Consider the following 7324-nt stretch of genomic DNA (forward strand, 5'->3'; position numbering starts at 1 on the left):
AAGTTTAGGTACGAGAAATAACACAGGAATATAATATGCATTAAGCTTTAGCTTTGTTCCCTGTCAGATAATTTTTAAAAGTTGCTTACTTTGACTACATTACTTTGTACCCTACAGAGTTGCTCTTACTGACATAAACCTTGACTGGCATTGAGAAGAGATTTAAGACTAAACGTGAATGACACTTGCTACCGGGTTTCCTTTGATGATTCTTGTTTTGTCTGAAGATTACCATATATGTTCTTAATTTAATACAGTCCACTTAGTGTAAATATTTTTCTACTTCATGTTAAATGTAAGAACCTTATAACAGTATAACATTTATATACCCTCTTCTTTGTACTATTGTTTTCAGGTATTTTACATCTACAAATAATATAACCCCTATTATATATTATAATGTTATATATTATATATATTATTATATATTATATATTATATTATTATATATTATAATGTTATATATTATATATATTATATATTATATTGTTATATAATTATATATTATATACTATTATATATTATAATGTTATATAGTATATATAAAACTATTATATTATATACTATTATATATTATAATGTTATATAGTATATATAAAAGAATATTATATAGTCTTTTTTTTTTTTAAGATTTATTTATTTATTTAATTTCTTCCCCCCCCCCCCCCCCCCGGTTGTCTGTTCTCTGTGTCTATTTGCTGCGTCTTGTTTCTTTGTCCGCTTCTGTTGTCGTCAGTGGCATGGGAAGTGTGGGCGGCGCCATTCCTGGGCAGGCTGCACTTTCTTTCGCACTGGGCGGCTCTCCTTACGGGGTGCACTCCTTGCACGTGGGGCTCCCCTACGCGGGGGACACCCCTGCGTGTCAGGGCACTCCTTGCGCGCATCAGCACTGCGCATGGGCCAGCTCCACACGGGTCAAGGAGGCCTGGGGTTTGAACCGCGGCCCTCCCATGTGGTAAACGGACGCCCTAACCACTGGGCCAAGTCCATTTCCCTATATATATATATATATTCTTTTATATGGAATATATATTCTTTTAAAGAAGTTCAGAGAAGAAAAGAAAGATAATTTTTTTAATTTGCCATTTCTGGGTTTCTTCATTCCTTTTAGTTGTCCTGAATTTTCATCTAGTATCATAAGTCTTTGGCTTAAAGAACTTTCTTTAGCATTTCTTGAAGTACAAGTCTGCTGGTGGTAAGTTCTCTCAGCTTTCATTTATCTGAAATTGTCTTTAGTTCACTTTCATTTTTGAATGATATTTATAACATATATAGAATTCTTGATTGTCAGTTTCTTTTTATTTCTTTTTTACGTCATTCATATCATATGTCCCTATATCTAACATCGTTTTCTTTTTCTCTCTCTCTGGAAGTTTTAAAAAATTTCCCTTTCTCTTTGTTTTTTTTTTCAATTTGGCTATGATGGACATAGGACAGTTTTCTGTATATTTTTATTCTGCTTGAGTTTCACTGAGATTCTAGCATCTTTAAGTTGGTAGTTCCACCAAATTCAGGATATTTGGGGCCATTATTTCTTCAGATATTTTTTCCTGCCCCATTCTCTCTCTCTCACTCCTCTTTGGGATTTCACTTATGTATATATTAGATGATATTTTCACAGAAGTCACGGAGGTGCTGCTCTGTGTTTTTTTCTAAACTTTTTTTTTTTCCTAGCCTTTTCTCTTCTTCAGACTGGTAATTTCTCTTGACTCTTCTCAAGTCAGCCATCAATTGTTAAGGAATATGGTGCTTTTTTGCCATTTTAGATATACTTACAGAGTTTATGTTTGGTTCTTTCTATTACTTCTTTGCCGATAGATCCATCTCTCAATTATCTTTTCCTTTAAGTTATTGATCATAGTTCTTAGAGTTTGTTTAAAGTCATTGCCTGGCAACTCCAACATCTTGGTCTTCTATTGACTGTTTATTTTCATGATCATGGATTACATTTTCTTGTTTCTTCACTGTCTAACACTGTTTGTTGGGCATTTTGGATGATGCATTGTGGAGTGTGTGTACATACTAAAGGATGTTGGCTTTTGTTCTTGGAGGCATTTAAATTACTGATGTATCCTTTTGGTCCTGTCAGGGTTGGTTTTATTTTTCTGTTAGTGTGAGTCAATTTCAGTTTTTCTCTTCGTCTTTTGATGTGGTTCATACTCATAGAGCTGGTTAATATTCCTAAGGTATCTCCTTTCCTAGGCTTCACCTAAATGCCCAAGGTTCTTAGAGAGATATCTCTATTCTGCATGGGCCAGAGTGTCTTCTAACACTATAATACCTCTGGTTCCTCCATTCACTTCTCAGGCCCACAGCAGCTACTTTTATGAAGGCTTTGTCTAGTCTCACTGTGCATTCACAGCCCAGCTCTCACCAAGAAGGCTGTATTGAACTGTGTACTTTCCCTACCCTATTCTCCAGAAGGCTTCACTGCAAACTCCAGGCACCTCAACAGCCCAAAACACCAGTCTCTGCCTCCTCAGCTCAGCAAGCCTGCCATCTCATTTGGGCTCTACTTCCCTGTGTCATAGTGGGGAAAATTTCCCCCGGTCAAGAGCTGGAGCAAACATGTGGCTCATCTTTTGTATTTTCCTATTCTCCTAAAGCCCTGTTCTGCTTATTGTGCCCTGGCTGAAAACAGCTTCCTTGTATATTTTGTCTGGTTTTATAACTATGGAGAAATACAAGCCCAGAACAATTTATTCCATTATAACCAAAAGCAGGAAACTCCTGTGGTTTTAACATTCCTTTACCCCTACCCTTCCCATCTCTCAGACAGTAGAAATAGCTTTCTCTATACACACCCTTCTCTGGTGAAAGGCAGATACAGTTTAGAGAAAAAGATGGCTCAGCTTTGAGATTAGAATTTCACTTTAAGTTCATAGCAGAATCAGTAAGTAGCCTTGAAAGCAAGATATTTTTATAAGTAAGAATGAGCTGAGGTCCCATTTAAGCCATAAATCACATGTTAGGTAAGATACAGAATTACTTAAAAGTAGTATCTAAGCTAACCTTCCCACAAAATTAAATTTTGACACATAAATGGAAAGGGGAAATTGAAGAATTTGTATGTCTATGGTTTAGATGTCAGGTGTTCATTAAAAAGAGGCTCAGTTCCGTATTGTCTTAGACCATCCTGTAAAGATTGGAACAATAGCATACCTGGACAATTCTTGAAATATTAGAGCAGAACGAACTTTTACTAAGTTTCCTAGATGTGCCTTAGTAGATTTCAAGATTTATAGAAAATCTCTGCATCCAACCTAACACCTGAATAGCAATGGCAGGTGGAGGCATTTAGGTGGAAGGGCTTGAGGGAAGTATGTTATAGAGGATTCCTGGGAATTTCAAGCTCACTTACATTTCAGGGAGGTGTTGAAGGCCAACAAACAGGTATTAGGCTCTTGTTCACAATAAGAGACACCTTTAGTGAATGCTGTACAGACTAAACAAGGTAGAAAAAATGTAGGGGTTATAAACCCAGGGAGAAGAAACAGTAGGGAAAGAGATTACTGGCAAAGACATGGAGAAAGAGCTCCATTTAAGTAAAGGCCAACAATAACAGGGAATTAACCGTGACTTGATATGTCACCCAGGCGCCATTTCCCGTTTGAGGCTATTACTAACATTTGTGTACAGATGTGAGATTCTACTTTTGTTGAGATTCTTTTTGTTGGCTTCAGTGTTTATCAAATTAAAAATTTTAAGGAGAAAATAAATAAAGCTCCTGTCAGAAAATGTTGCTTTAAAAATCATCTCCACTAGCCTATAAAGTTGATTTTGTCCTATAGTATACAAATTTCCTTTAAAGGATTAGTTGAAATTTAAATGGAGTTTACAAGGATCCTGTCTTTGCATATAACGTCTTTGCTTAACTAGAATCCACTGGAAAACCCCCTAGAGGGGAAATAGATGGCCTCCAAAATTCAAGACAGTAAGATGAGATGATATTCCTTAAACTTTCAAATTCTGTCATGGAGATGAAGAGGCATGCTGTCTTCCTGCAAATGTGGAGTGTTCTTTTAAAAACGAATACTGAACTCAGTGCATTTGCAGTCTCAATTTATGTTATTTTGCAAATAAATTACAAAACTAGGAGTATTGTTTTCTCATTCAAAATCTTGGTGTTTTGAAATATTTGGATGATCATAATTGCAGCAATATAGGATGTGGTTCTTCCATAAAATAAGGTACTTCACTGCATTTGTATTCAAAATTACTTTAAAAGTTATTTATTAATAAGAACATATTGATTTATTGGATTCTTACAGTACAGTACCTTTTGCTGAGTTCTTAATAGTTATTTAAAATAAGTGTGTAAGCTAATAGCTATTGTTGACCGAGATATGGTGATACTTAAAAGTAACTCCTCTTTAGTCAACACATCAGTAAAATTTACTCTAAATTTACTCTAAATGGAAATATCTCTCTCTTTGGGGGAGGGGAGTTTTCCTACATGTAATTATTTTTCTCCTGATTTATTCTCCTAATTGTCAAGTATTTTATCATCGTCTTGACTGCATCTTTGCTTTTTCATTTGCCAGAGCTCCTTTGCCAAGTAGTGGCAGACAACCATAATTTCTTCCTTACGGAACTTCTACCTACATCAGTGAGAAGTGTATTAGAAGAGAAAACCCTGTGGTGGGGGGAGAAAAATGTTTAAATAATGTTTAGAAAGCATGTTTAAATAAATTGAAATTCATATACAATTTCAGTTATAAGAACTTTGGGTCCAAAACAAAATTCTAACATTTGATCAGCTATTTACAAATGATGTTTTTGTAGCCTTTAAGGAACTATAAACCAAAGAAAAATTTATAAGCTGTTTTATTTGATGTTATCTGAGAAAAAAATTATTATTTGAAGAGGCATAGAGATTAATTGGAAAAAAATATTAGTATGTCCCTAAATTATGAAACTAATAAAATGGAAACCACACAGGTCTTACATAGGTACTGCCACAGTGATCTAATAATACACACTTGTTAATGTTATACAAATTCTAAGAAAACTTTTGAAGTCTCTGGAGAAGAGAAAAGAAAATTTTAATGGGGGAAGCAAACAATAATAGTTGAATATGGGAAAGGAAGATGGTGAAGATAAAGGGGGAAATTTTCCCTTCTAAAAATTTGATTGAAAATGGTGTTTTCTTTGCTTCCCTGATAAATGAAAATTAAAAGATTCTTTCCTCAATTTGTTTATCTCCTTTAAGATGCATAGGACATAATCAAAAGAAAAAAAAGATCTCTCCTTTCTTCCATAAATCTCATTAATCTCTCAGATTTGAAGTTGAAAATAAAAAAAGAGGGTAAGGATCTTAGAAGTAAGAAGCTGAAATCAAGGAAACTCAGAAGAGAACAAATGATCAGCAGAGACTACCATGTGCCTTGCCATGTGGCAGAGGAACTAAGGGATCATTGGCAACTGGTCTTCAGAGAAAGGATCACCTTGAGGATACTTGATTTGGGCATTTTCCTGGTTTCTAACCTTTAGCCAGGCATGAATTTTAGCTAAACTTTACCAAGCCATTCCTGGATTTTTCCCCACAGTAATTCTCTGTTTATTTGGATTTTTCTCAATGATGAAACCATCAAATTCATTTGTTGTGCTTTATTTAGCAGGACCAGATAAAAATATGGGCTTCAGTGTGATCACAAAAGACATCCTTCCTCTTTGGATTTACTCTTACCCAGCACAGCTACACCCCATGTCTCAATGATATGTCTGCTACAAGACAATCATCATCTTACAGGGGATCAGCTTCATTGTGACCTAGCAGCTGCTTGTCTTTCATGAAAGATTAAAAGCCATGCAGGTGCTAGAGTACCTACATGGCTTGGGCTATGCCATAGAGATAGCCTACTTTGCCTATACATAGTGTGGGGTCAGCCCAGAACATTACTAGAGAGTGAGCAGCTACTGTAAGAGTGTGATGCTGGTGGCCCACAAAGTGGCCTCCATGCTGGCCCAGCTCCTGGTCTCCCTGGCCAACCTACTGTACTTTTATCTCAACATCATATCCTTGACCTCTATCTCTGTGTCCTTCCTTTTCTCTCTTTTTATACTAATGACCAAGAAGAGCATTCTCTTCCATGTAAAACCCAGCAAAGAAGCTCCTCAGAATCTATCAGGAAAAGATGCTGTCTTAGATGAGCCTCAGAAGGATCACCAACCAGTCTGCTAAGAGTTAGTCACCATTTCAGGGCCTGGATAATGGCCAGTTGAGCAGCCTAAAGCCAAAGAATGTGGCTTTGAGAGTTTTTACACAGTGGTTCTAAGATTGGAAGGAGTGCTACTCCTCAAAGCATTTTTTTACTTGTCCCTCTGGTGGACTTTTTCCACAGCAGGTTTTAACTGGGTTTTGAACTATGTTCAAATCCTGTGGAATTATAAGGCACCATTCCCAAATCCTACAATATGTAATGGAGCAGCCAGAGCCCTTGCAACCTTTGGAGGGGCTGTGGCAGCCTTTGTAGTAGACCTGTGAAAGTCAACTAGAATCTTTCAGGAGAGTTGGCATTAAGGATCTTAGCAGCAGATGCAGGTTCTCTCTTAAGCATTACACAACTAGTATTTGGGTTTGCTATGCCAGTCTTTTGATATTCAGATCAAGTTACATGTTTCCTATAACCATAGCGTAATTTCAGATCACTACAAATCTCAGCATGGAATGCTATGCCCTGGTGTTCAAAATCAGCACTTCCGTTACCTTGACAATCCAGACCATCATGACTGTGCTGGTGGTTGACAACCAAGGCTTGGGCTTCTAGTCAGAATTCAGTTTTTTATTTATAGAAGTTTTTCTCAGTCATTGCTGGAATTTTCCAACAAGCATTTATATAACTATTCAGCCAAGTGCAAAAAGAAAAAAATGTAGTTTTCCTACTAATTGGAATCCAAATGAATCGACTCAACACCTTATATGAACAGAGTAACATGACTTTAGCTCAGTTTCACCTACCATGGTCTCAGAGAATGAACGACTCTGAATGAAAATATATGGTGCAAATGTACTTTTATTTTAATGGTTTGTCCTAGATTAAGATACTGTGAACGTCCTAACTATCATGAACCTCATCAAAACTACATCAGCACTTCAGCTATTGGCCTTGTGTACTGGGTATAACCAAAAGATTAGTTGACCAAATTGAAACAAGCCATCTACATGTTCTCGGTGAGCCACTGAGACCCCAAATACTGTTTCATCACTTTCAAGTCCACCCCAAAACAATATGGAAATCAGAAGTGGGGTCATTCCAGAGCAGAAACATGAAATGTCCTACAGTGCAATATATATACCAGCTTCTGAGCCTTACCTCATAAA

General features: G+C 36.5%; 1 pseudogene; it reads left to right on the forward strand.

The window, feature by feature from the left end:
• Positions 1 to 3585: 3585 nt before the first annotated feature.
• On the forward strand, positions 3586 to 6770 carry LOC101446417 (thiamine transporter 2 pseudogene; annotated as a pseudogene).
• Positions 6771 to 7324: the final 554 nt, after the last annotated feature.

The sequence above is a fragment of the Dasypus novemcinctus genome, chromosome 26 (genome assembly GCF_030445035.2).
Source record: "Dasypus novemcinctus isolate mDasNov1 chromosome 26, mDasNov1.1.hap2, whole genome shotgun sequence".
Classification (NCBI taxonomy): domain Eukaryota; kingdom Metazoa; phylum Chordata; class Mammalia; order Cingulata; family Dasypodidae; genus Dasypus; species Dasypus novemcinctus.